Source organism: Neomonachus schauinslandi, chromosome 7, assembly GCF_002201575.2.
Source record: "Neomonachus schauinslandi chromosome 7, ASM220157v2, whole genome shotgun sequence".
Classification (NCBI taxonomy): Eukaryota; Metazoa; Chordata; class Mammalia; order Carnivora; family Phocidae; genus Neomonachus; species Neomonachus schauinslandi.
This window is the reverse complement of record NC_058409.1, coordinates 110,683,244-110,696,687: the sequence shown is the minus strand read 5'-3', so window position 1 is coordinate 110,696,687 and position 13,444 is coordinate 110,683,244.

The window sequence follows — 13,444 nt, the reverse complement described above, 5'->3', positions numbered from 1 at the left end:
GATTAGGCTCCCTGTTTTCACTACTTCAACTTTGGAGCAGTCATTTTGAAATGAGTGAGCCTAGTACACTCTTTGGGTGACTGTTCCTGCTTGGTCCTCCAATAACTACTCATTATATGAAAGAATGAGGCAAAGACTGCTATTACCACATTTTATAGATGAAGACACTCAGGCTGAGAGATGATATCTATAAAGCAATTATCACAGGGTCTGGCGCATGCTGAGCGCTCATAAATACTAGATGCCACTACCGTCGCTTTTATATTAGAAAGCAGAACCCCAAAGCCTACAACAGCACCTACCACACCTCCACTCTTCACGCAGGCCACGTAAAGACCATGGAGATGTTGAACACTTTGCAAGGCATAACTGAGGAGCCACTGTTCCTTGGGAAGATGCTTGGCCTTGTTTTGGCTGCTTCTGTAATACCCCAGGGAGAGCTGCTATTGAAGCTCTTGTCCTGGGACTGACACACCAGAATCCATAAGCTTCCAGTCTCTTAACACCAGGTTGATGGTGGAATTTGCATTCCCTGGTGTAAAATGCATCCCTTCTAACATTTGCATTTGATCTTTGTTTTCTGGTTATACAATTCCCTTTATCTAATTTTACCTGTTATTTATTTTAAAGCTTTTCACTACATCTTACCCAACTTTCAGTGGAGACAAGTAGAATTTGAAAGCTCTCTCAACCTTACAACAGCATATAAAACATTTTGTGCCTATTAAACACCCTTCATTCTTTTCAAATGTCAATCCATAATCAACATAAATAAGGTCAGCAGACGGTGGTACCCAAAGAGGCTTTAGATTTCATCTGGTTCAAATTCTTCATTCTACCAACGAAAACACTGAGAAAAAGATTTTTTTCTTTTCTTTTTTTCTTTTTTGAGGGGGAGCAGAGGGAAAGGACAGAGAGAATCCCAAGCAGGCTCCAGGCCCAGTGCAGAGCCCTATGTGGGGCTCGATCTCATGACCCTGAGACCATGACCTGAGCCGAAATCAAGAGTCGGACGCCTAACTGACTGAGCCACCCAGGCACCCCAAAGATTTTCTTAAAGTCATGAAATAGTGGCAGAATCAGGGCTAGATGGGCATCAGGGGTCCACTCACGCTCTGCCACACCCTTTCCAATGACGTGGCTCCCCCCTGGCATTTGGTTTATAGTCTCCAAAGCACTGCTTAGTGATTGGCTTCTTCATTGTGTGTGTGTATGTGTGTGTGTGTGTTTATATAAACCCCCAAATAAATCATTAAAGTGAAAATAGCTCATCATTACGAGCTTACAAGTACTATAGCTTACAAGTACTAGTGAGCAAGCAAAGATTCTGTCATAATTCAATGGGCAGGCTGCTCTACACAGGTACTGCAAACACTGACAACTACCCTCCCTGTTGCCATCCCTCCTTCCTGGGTGGCAGAACCTCAGTTTCCTTTGGGGGCACCACTTATGCCCTGCTCCACGAAGCTACCTTCCCTGTTTGTTGCCAAGGGTGACCAGATACAATTTTGACCAATAAGCAGAAGTCAGTCGGGGGGTGGGGAAGAAGGCTTTTGCTTCCCTGAACAAAAGGATGGACATTGCTGGCTTCATCCCTTTGCCTCTCTTCCCTTTGAACTTGAATATGATGTCTGCAGCAATCGCAGCCATACACAAGGGACAACAAAATGGAAATCTGGAAGGAACATGGATGCTTGATATTACTGACCTCCTTCGCCAGCCCTGAACTACTTGTATTTTTATTCAGGACAAGAAACAACAATTCAGAAAGCAACGTGTGATCGTACCTAAAGCCACGGCCTGAGACAGATCTAGGTTTGAGTCCTGGATAGCTGTCTGACATTGGGGAAATTACCTGACTTTACTGAGTGTCAGTCTTCCCAACTCACAGGATTGTTTTAAGATTAAATAAAATAATGCATATAAACTGCTTATAATGGTACCAAGGCACCTTGCAAGCCTTCAGTATATGGTAGCCTGGTTAAATCCAGGAATTGATTCCAAAATTGTTTTATTATTATCCAACATATAACAAGGAGATATACGCAGAACCAACCTAACTGGTCAGCAAACAATATGTATTACGCTCACAACTTCATATCTTAGATTGCTGTGGAAGGCACAAGTATCAGAACAAGACTAATGAATATTCATCAAAGATTGCCTCAAAACCCAAGAATGCTAGAGCCAGAAAGACAGCTCAGTGTTTATCCAGCAAACATTTATTGAGTGCCAAATATATATTCAGCACCATCCTCGTCACTGTAGATATACCAGTAAGTAAGTGAAATAAGACGCCTGCTCTCATAGTGCTTATACTCTGGTAAGTGCTTCCCTCCCCGAGTGTATCTGCTATGACCAGGTCATTTTGCAGTGGAAAAAACTGAAGCCCAGACAGGTGAAGTGACTTGCTGACTTACCTAATCACACAGCAGTTGGTGGCAGATGTCGGAGCAGAACTCCAGCCTGCCGACTCCCACTGCACTGATCTTTTGTCTAGATCAGGATCCTCCTGGATCTAAACTTTTACATACCATCACAAGGTGTGCTCTGTTGCCTATCGTGATGACCAACAAAGAGAACCTGATCCCTGTGTTCTCTTCAGTTCCTACACCCCCTCTCATCCTCTCTGTGTTCCGTTAACTGTGGTCTTGGTTCTAATTCTTCAAGCTTGTCAAACTCGTTCCAATTTTAGGATTTCACACTAGCTATCCCCTCCATCTGGTTGCTCTTCCTCCCTAGTTTTATTTGGAAGCATTCTTTCCTTATTTAGGTCTCGATCTGAATGCCGCTTTGTTGACCATCTCTTGGAAGATATTGCTCTTACAAGACCATTTTGAAATTACCTTACGGTTTTTTTTTCCTCACATGCTTGGTCTGCGTAAGAATAGAAACCTGGTCTGCTCAGCTCACTGCTGCATTCCAGAGGCCAGAACAATGCCTGGAACAGAACTGGCACATGAGAAATATCTGCCTAACATCAAACAATGCCTTAAACTCTAGAATTCTAGGCTCTCGAGGCAATCTTCATCTGTGGGCTGTGCTGGGCAATTTATGTTAAATGAATGAAAGAAGGAATCCTGAAGCCATTTCACAGTTAACTTCGTAGAATATAAAATGTAGATGAGATTTTGGAACAAAACTACTCCAACTCTTCCATGTGAAACAGGAGGAGAGAGACGTCAGGGCTCCAGGACTCGCCTCAAGATCCAATTGACTGAATTCAGTCGATGTACACAGGGGGTGAGGTTGGAGGTGAGATCTATCACAGGCCACCAATCTAAAAAGTTAGATGAATGCAGGATGAGGTAGCAAATGATGATAGACCATAATATGCCCTTACTTCTCTCACTTCTTCACTCACTGCTGCCCCCAATCCTCTTGAATCTGCGATTGGTGCCTGAAATTCCATTACCAATTTTCCCTCTCTTCTCTCAGGGGCTGCACTCTAGTGACTCCTGGCCCAAATCCAGCCCCAGAAGATTTGTTTGTTCAGCACAGTGTTTATGAAACATTTGCACGTGAATGCCTTTGGGTAAGCAGACACTCTCCAGTTCCCCGACACCCACACTGTTCTCGAGGATGTTACACCTGCCTGCTTCAGAAATTTATGCAACCTCCTTGGTCCCTGGAGACATCTAAGTTTGCCAGCTTTGTATTAAGGCTCAAATGTAATTTCCCCAGCTGTCAGCGGTAGAAGACACTTGACTGTGTAATGCAAAGTTCATTTTGTGGCATGGAGAACAATACCTTAAAGACATTTACAGTTGCGTAGGATATCAGAGGTAGAAGAAATCTGGAAATGGTCCGGTTCTACTTCTTTCATTTGAGAATGAGGAAAAACTGAAGTTCAGAAAAGACAGGTGACTGGTTTAAGGTTACAGAGCAAGGCAGTGGGTAGATCTGGGATGGGAACTCGAACTTGGTTGTATCACACCAAACAGGCCTGGTACAGGGCAGGGATGCTTTTAGGCCCTGGGGGTGGGAGAGAGCTGGGTGGTGGGTGTGGGTTTTCAGAACATCATCAAGATTCTGCCTGGGCTGAGCCCACCTTTTCCAGGCTTTTCCTCCCAGCAGAACTCTGAAAGGTGGGATGCTTCTTCCTCCTGCATAATGATACATTTGTGCCTTCATCCTCCTTCACTAATTTGTATCTGTATCTTTTCTGTCACTTTACATAACTAATTACTGTTTACTCTTCCCAAGCAGGTTATGTGGGGATTCAAACTGTGGGAGAGAATGATGTTCCTTTAACGAAGCTTTGAAGAAACAAGATAGTCTGGAACTGAGGGAAACTCCGGCTGCAGAGCCCTCTTCTCTTCTCTTGCCCAGCCTCCCACTGGGCTCCAGGGAAAAATCCTATCAAGGAGTGAGCGTCAGTAACTCAGCCTCAGCATCTCTCAGCAGATATCAAAGCTGTGCTTGGAAAGCAGCCCCTCACCCCTCACCCCTCTACTTCCTCTGCTGACCACACCCACCTCTGCACCGGGATGACAGCCCTAGGCTTTCCTACCTCGCACCTTTCACTATCAGCCTCTCTCTGCTACCTTTCTGACTAGATTTAAGGACTTTGGAGTAATTTTAACCACACAGGGAAGCAGTATGATCAGGCAGAAGAAATTTAAAAACCCAGACTCTTAAGACTTGGAGCTAGCTCTCTTGCTGCCACCAACCAGCTCTGGGTCTCCCCTGATAAACCATCAATCAGCTATGGGATTGTAAAACCAACAGCCTCTTCTCAGCATCTGTCTGATGTAACCACTGCACCACTTAGCATTGTTGATGAAACTCTTCTTTAAAATTAAAAAAAAAAATTGTAATTATGAAATATTTTAAACATTCTAAAAATAGAGAAAATAATACATTGACTTGAGCAGACAGGGATGGAATGACCAGATGTTCAAGACTGAGCAATGTTCACTGAGGGAAAGTTCTCGATTCTAGGAGCAAGTGTGAGGGCAGGGTTCTAGCAAAGCTGCCTGAAGGTTAAACTCTAGGACAATATTGGACTTTGACGATGGGGAAAAACCAGGTATAGCTAAAGCCTTCATTCCTTTACCCTCCCTCCCCAGAAGTTACCTGTACACTGAAAGTTAGTATACGCCATTCACACGTGTTAGTCCTTTTATTATATATGTGCATAGACAAAAATGAAATATACTATTTCTTACATTTTTCTACGTTTTATGTGTTTTTTATGTTTATATATGTAATGGTATCATGTTAATTGTATCTTCTTTTATTCAGTGTCATGCTTTGGAGATTTACCTGTAGAATTCACACCAACTGAGTTAATTCATCTTAATTGGTACTCCAACATGACTAAGCCACAACTTAACAATTCTCCTATGAAAGACAGATCATTTGGTTCCACTGTGTTGCTATCATAAGCAAGCTGCTATAAACTTCCTTGTGCACAAGTTCAAAAGTTTCTCTAGGACAGAAATCTAGAAGGAGAATTTCTAAATTATTGGGTGTGTGTTCCTTCATTCTGCTGCTTTCCAAAAGTTATATCAAAGTTTTGCAAAAAACATAGATGAAAATTTTGCCAAATGATCCTTCAAAATCATTATACCATTTCAAATTCCCATAAATAAACTTCTTGTTTCTCTATATTCTGCCAATACTTGGTGTCTTTGATTCATTAATTTTTGCCAATATGATGGGTATCAGATGGCATCTCACTGTATGATAGTTAGCATTTCCCTGCTTCCTTGTGAGATCATGTAGCTTTCTGTTTATTTATTGGTCATTCAGTTTTCTTTGAAGAATTGCCTTGCTTCCCATTTTCTGCTCACATTGTTTGTTTTTTCTCTTACTGTTTTGTAGGGACACTATATTCTGGGTACTAATACTTTGTTAGCTATATGGTTTACAAATAACTTCTCTTGCTTGGCTTGTTTTTTTTTTTTTTCACTTTATTTTTGGTATGTTTGCCATAGAGATGCTTGAATTTTTATGTAGTCAAATATAGCAATCTTTTACTGTTGAATATGATTTTTGTGTTTCATTAAAGATGTTTTTCCTATCCTAATACCATACTAGGTCTTTGTAATATCCTTCCAATCTAAAGTGCTATTTTTCTCAGGACTTAGTCCTACCTTGTTTTTATTGCTCCAAATAATTACTATTATTCTTATTTTATTTTTATAGAACAGCAGAACAAATATTTGTTTAGCATTATCCATATGTTCATCAAACTATTTGCTTAATATTGCTTTTTGTATTTCTATTTTCTGGCTCAGTTTCACCCTTAATACTTAATACTTAAGTAACGGATTGCTATATAATAGTTCTCAGTCTTATTTGAAAATGTGTTTATTTCAAAAATGATATTGAGAGATTTTTAACTGGATACAGATGCCCAAATTAATATTTATTTCCTCTCAGCTCTTTAAGGATAACAGTTCTGTGTCTTCTGGCCTCTGTTGTTGCTGAAAGTTTGCTGCTGGTCTGCATATACTTATTCTTCCTTCTTATAACTTTTATTCTTCTATATGTCTTTGATATTACACAGCTTCACTGAAATATGCTTATAAGTAGATTTACTTACATTTTTTTCTACTTAGGATTCATTATGATTCTTACACATTAATATTCATCTCTCTTTCATCAATTCTGGAAAAATCTCAGCCATATTTTCTTTGAATATTGCTTTTCCCTCATTTGGCCTGTTTGCTTTTGTGTCTCATTCTAAAAGTCCATTTATTATTTCTCCTGTTCTCCATGCTTTTTAAATATTTAGGTTTTCTTTATCACTGTGCTACCACTGTGCTAATTTCTTCACTTCTGTCTTTCAGTTCATTAATTCTCTCTTCAGCTATAATTTATCTCACATTTATTTTTCCCTTGAGGATTTTTAATTTGAATTACTGTATTTTTCTTTTTAGAAGTTCTATTTATTATTTTGGCTTGCACGGCAAAGGAAACAATCAACAAAACTAAAAGGCAACCTACTGAATGGGAGAAAATACTCACAAATGACATATCCAATAAAGAGTTAGTATACAAAATATATAAAGAACTTACAAAACTCAACACCCCAAAAATGAATAATCCAATTAAAAAATGGGCAGAAGACATGAATAGATATTTTTCCAAAGAAGATATATAGATGGCCAACAGACACTTGAAAAGATGTTCAACATCATTCATCATCAGGGAATTGCAAATCAAAACTACAATGAGTTATCACTTTACACTTGTCAGAATGGCTAAAATCAGTAATACAAGAAACAAGTGTTGGTGAGCATGTGGAGAAAGGAGCATGTGGAGAAAAGAGAACCCCTCTTGCACCGTTAATGGGAATGCAAACTGGTGCAGCCACTCTGGAAAATAGTATGGAGGTTCCTCAAAAAGCTAAAAATAAAACTACCCTATGATCCAGCAATTATACTACTAGGTATTTACCTAAAGGATACAAAGATACAGATTCAAAGAGGTACATGCACCCCAATGTTTATAACACCATTATCTACAATAGCCAAAATATGGAAATAGCCCAAGTGTCCAACAACTGATAAATGGTTAAGACACACACACACACATACACACACGATAGAATATTACTCAGCCACAAAAAAAGAATGAAATGTTGCCATTTGCAACATGGATGGAGCTACAGAGTATTATGCTAAGCAAAATAAATCATCAGAGAAAGACAAATGCAAATATCTTCTCCCATTCAGTAGATTGTCTTTTTATTTTATAGATGGGTTTCCTTCATTGTGCAAAAGCTTTTTAGTTTGATGTAGTCCTGATTGCTTCTTTTTGCTTTTGTTTCCCTTGCCTAGAGAGACAAATCCAGAAAAATACTGCTAAGACCAATGTCCCAGAGATTACTGCCTATGTGTTCTTTTAGGAGTTTTACGGTTTCAGGTTGTACACTTAGGTTGTTAACCCATTTTGAGTTTATTTTTATGTATGGTGTAAGAAAGTGGTTCGGTTTCATTCTTTGAATGTACCTGTCCAGTTTTCCCAAAATCATTTATTAAAGAGATTGTCTTTTCCCATTGCATAGTCTTTCCTCCTTTGTTATAGATCAATTGATCCTATAAGCATGGGTTTATTTCTGGACTCTCTTGTTCCATTGATTTATGTATATATTTTCATGCCAGTACCATACTGTTTTGACTACTATAGCATTGTAGTACATCTTGAAATCTGAGATTTTGACACCTCTAGCTTTGTTCTTCTTTCTCAAGACTGCTTTGGCTACTTGGGGTCTTTTTGGGTTCCACACAAATTTTAAGATAATTTGTTCTAGTTCTGTGAAAAATACTATTTGTATTTTGATAAGGATTGCACTGAATCTATAGATTGGGTAATATAGGTATTTTAACAATATTAATTCTTCCAATCCATGATCATGGTTTGTCTTTCCATTTATTTCTGTTGTCTTCAATTCCTTTCATCAATGTCTTATAGTTTTCAGAGTACAGGTCTTTCACCTCCTTGGATAAATTTATTCCTAGATATTTTAGTCTTTTTGGTGCAATTGTAAATAGAATTCTTTTCTTAATTTCTCTTTCTGTTATTTCATTACTAGTGTATAAAAACAGATTTCTGTATATTAGTTTCTTACCCTGCAACTTTATTGAAGTCATTTATTCTAATAGTCTTTTGGTGGAGTCTTTAGGGTTTTCTATATAGAGTATCATGTCATCTGCAAATAGATACAGTTTGACTTCTTCCTCACTAATCTGGATGCTTCTTATTTCTTTTCCTTGTCTGACTACTTTAGCTAGGATTTCTAGCAATATGTTGAAACAAGTGGTGAGAGTGGACATCCTTGTCTTGCTCACGATCTTACAGGAAAAGCTTTCAGTTTTTCCCCACTGAATATGACCTTAGCTGTGGGTTTGTCATATATGGCCTTTATTATGCTGAGGTCTATTCCTTCCACATCTACTTTGTTGAGAATTTTTATCATGAATGGTGGTTCAATTTTGTCAAACGCTTTTTCTGCATCTATTGAGATGATCACATAATTTTTATCCTTCCTTGTTTCCTGTTTTTTTTTAAGATTTATTTATTTTAGAGAGAGAGAGCATGTGCAGGGGGAGAGACAGAGGGAGAGGGAGAGAGAATACAAGCAGACTCCCTGCCAAGCAGGGAGCCCCCATGCAGGGCTCGATCCCAGCACCCTGAGATCATGACCTGAGCCAAAATCAAGACTTAGATGCTTAACCGACTGAGCGAACCAGGAACCCCTATCCTTCTTTTTCTTAATGTGGTGTATCACGTTGATTGATTTGCGGATATTGAATCACCCTTACATCCTTAGACTAAATCCCACTTGACCATGGTCAGTGATCCTTTTAATGTGTTATTGAATTCAGCTGGCTAATATTTTGTTGAGGATTTTTGCATTTATGTTCATCAAGGATATTGTCTGTAACTTTCTCTTTTTAAAAAAATTTTTTTTTTTTTTTTGAGAGAGAGAGAGCAAGTGAGAGAGAGAGCATGAGCAGCGGGGAGGGGCAGAGAGAGAGGGAGAAGCAGACTCCGCACTGAGCATGGAGCCTGACACGGGGCTCCAACCCAGCACTCTGGGATTAAGACCTGAGCCGAAGGCAGATGCTTAACCAACTGAGCCACCCAGGCACCCCAACTTTCTTTTTTTGTAGTGTGTTTGTCTCATTTTGGTATCAGGGTAATGCTGGCCTCACAGAATAAATTTGGAAGCATTCCTTCCTCTTCTATTTTTTGAAATAATTTGAGAATGATAGGTATTAACTCTTCTTTAAATTTTGGGGAGAATTCACCTGTGAAGCCATCTGGCTCTGAGCATCTGTTTGTTGGAACTTTTTTGATTACTGATTCCGTTTTTACCGGTTATTGGTCTGTTCATATTTTTTCTATTACCTCCTGATTCAGTCTTGGAAGAGTGCATGTTTCTAGGAATTTATTCATGTCTTCTAGGATGTCCAATCTGTTTACATGTAATTTTTCTTAATATTTTTTATAATTATTTCTATTTCTGTGATGTCAGTTGTAACTTCTCTCTCATGTCTGATTTTATTTGAATCCTCTTTCTTTTTTTTCTCGATGAGTCTGCTTTATCAATTTTATTTATTTCTCAAAGAACCATCTCTTAGTTTCATTGAGCTTTTCTACTTTTTAAATTTATTTCTACTCTGATCTTTATTATTTCCTTCCTTCTACTAACTTGAGTTTTGTTTGTCCTTTTACTAGTTCCTTTAGGTGAGAGGTTAGATTGTTTAGTTGAGATTTTTCTTGTTTCTTGAGGCAAGGCTGTTATCTATTTTGGTTTATTCTTTATCATGGTATCTCATAATTTTCTTGTTTTGATTCCTATTTTAAAGTCGTATTGATTTTAAACAATTATTTTGTAGTTTGTACCAAACTGATCTACTATTTGAAGTTCTCAAAGTTAAAATCTTACTGATTTGGGGGTCTGCTGACTCATTGAAAGCAACTTTTTCTCTCATATATTTTGCAGTTTTGGACTGGAAGCTCATCTTTGGTGGGACTTTATCTGGGATAATTCTAGACCTCCTATATTCAGTATGTGTCTATCCAGGTAAGTTCTGAATTTTCTTCAGCAGGAGATCTTCTAGGGCCAATTTTGTGACATTTTCTTGGCTTGCCAGTTCCTAGACCATGAGAAGAGTAGAAATTTGAACCCCACATCCACATTACAAAATCGGACTTTTATCACTTATTCCCAAATCTGCTTTTCCTTCATATTTTGTTCTAGTCAACTGGTGAAGAAACTAACACAGCACCATCCTTAATACCTCATATTTTCTTATTCTCTCATCCAAATATGTAAGTCCTATGGATTCTATCTCTTTACTTTTTCTGGAAAACATTTACTTCTGTCCATTTCTAATGAAACTAACTTAGTTTTTTAATGTCATAGGTGAAATAAGCCTCCTAGGTACTTCCTCTGCCATAAGACTTGACCTCCTCTAATTCATTATGTACACTGCAGCCAGTCTGGTCTTTCTAAAATTCAAACCTAATCATGTCACTCTTCTACTTAAAAACCTTTAGTGCCCCTCCATTGCCACCTTCAAAATAAAATCCAAAATCTAAGATGAAATTCAAGGCCATTGATAGTCTGATCTGTTTTAGGCTTTATCTCTTACCAATTTCCCTTCGATACCTCCAAGTGACCAATGCCTCAGTCATATTAAATTTTCAACCTACTCCAATTCCCCAGAATATATTTTGAATATCCTAGAAAAATTATAAGCTGAGCCATAAAGTTCAGGTGCAAACTTCTCAGCATGAATTATTATCACACCTTTCCTGATGATGAAACAGTTTTTCTTCATTACGCGTAGTAGTTAAAAGCATATTAAGTAATAGTTAGCAACAATGTCTACTTTTAGAGTATTAGTGGAATTATTTTCATTTTTTTACATTCCAGTCACAACATAATATATATTCCTAATAATAATATATTTTATGTCCTAAAAACATACTGTCAATGACCAATATAATAATAGAATCCTCACAAGCAGATAAATGGTTGTCTTAAGGCAAGTGAACTCTTAAAGGAGAGCTAGCTTCTAGATAATATAAGTGGAAATTATAAGAGTAATAGTTTGAGGTTAAAAAGGTCTTTTCCAGTTCAAATTTCTGTAACTCTGTGGCATGTGCATATGTGTGGTGTGTGTGTGTGTGTGTGTGTATGAAAGTACCTGGTACAATAGTAGGAGCAATTCAGTGGGAAAACTAATGAAATCATAGAATATTGGAGCTGAAAGGGACCTTAAAGATAATTTAGCTCCATAGATTTTCAAACTTGTTACTAGTCAGGAAACTTTTTCAAAGAAAACTTAGAAATCCAATATGCAAGACAGATTTCTGTGAATCTCCTTTGGCTTATTTTAAGGTGTAGGATCCTGCAGGTACATGTAATCCTTCTCTCCTTCATCAGGAACAAAAAGGCTACACAGAGGCAAGCTTAAATGTCATTGATCTATCCCAACTGAGTCACTGTGCAAACGAAAGAATTTGGAAACCCAAAAAGTCACTGATATACTCAAGGTCACACAATCATTTAGAGGCAAAGCTGGCATGGACCCTGATCTCCTAAGTTTCCACGAAGTGTTATGGCTCTAGACCTTGTTTTCTACAATACTTGCAACCCAGTCTCAGAAAGCCAATAGAATTTCTCCTTTCTCATGTTCCACAAAGGAACCAATGCTATAAAGTAACAAGTTTTCCCATGGATATTCCCCAGAAGCTGTGACATAAGAAATAGTTGCTCACTATAGAAAATTACAAAACTAAAGAAAAGCAAACACAAAAAAGACTGAAATCTCCAGAAATCTCACCCAGCAGAAATAACCAATGTTATGTTTTCTCTGTACAAACAATTTCTTTAAACCAATGGGATCATACAGAGGGTATTAATCAGTATTTCTAGTTACAAACAGCAAAAATCCTCTTTAATTTAGGCAGAGAATACTTTTTTTTTTTTTAAAGATTTTATTTATTTATTTGACAGAGAGAGACACAGCGAGAGAGGGAACACAAGCAGGGGGAGTGGGAGAGGGAGAAGCAGGCTTCCCGCGGAGCAGGGAGCCCGATGTGAGGCTCGATCCCAGGACCCTGGGATCATGACCTGAGCCGAAGGCAGACGCTTAACGACTGAGCCACCCAGGCGCCCCTAGAGAGGACATTTATTAAAGGACATTAGGAAGTTCTAGAATCTCTAAGAAGATCAGAGAGTCAAGGTTGCAGTCAAACCAACCAGAAAAACACTCAAACAACATTATGGACTGCTCCAGAGAAAATTCTACCACCACCACCACCACCACCATGACCAGGCACAGATGCCACAGCTCACACTCTGGACTCTGGGAAGGCATCAGCGCCAGGATCACCCTCGACTGTCCTCCAAAGCCAGAAAATGGATTTCCCATGGCATCTGCATCATCACATTCCTCTCTTCCAAACACTTCACTGACACAAACCTGAATAGCCCCCAGGACACAGGAAAATCCTACCCACAAGATGCAAAAAAATGCCCCAAACACAGGAACGGTGTTCAAAGACAGTACAATACAATAACATAACATTTGAATTGGTCGAAATCTCCATATACAGGTTTCCCTCACTATCCAAAAGCAGAGCGTTCTTATGAAAACTTTCCTAAGTTCAAATGGTCTTGGTGGCGCCAGTCTCACTGCTGTCAATGTGTGCTGCCTCTCTATAGGACTTGCTGCAAAACCAACAGCACGCGATTTTCGCGTTTTGCCTTTTTTCATAAAAACCAAAATCCTCTTCGGATTTCTTTTGGTTAGCGAAAACTAATGTAGGTCTTCTGTAAAAGTGAAGTGGCATAACACCATCTTAAAAAAAGCAAGGCATACCTGTATTTTTGTTGCTTTAACTTGTAATGATATCATTATGTTAATTATTGGCCTGAAAAAACTGACACATCGACCATTCTATATAAATT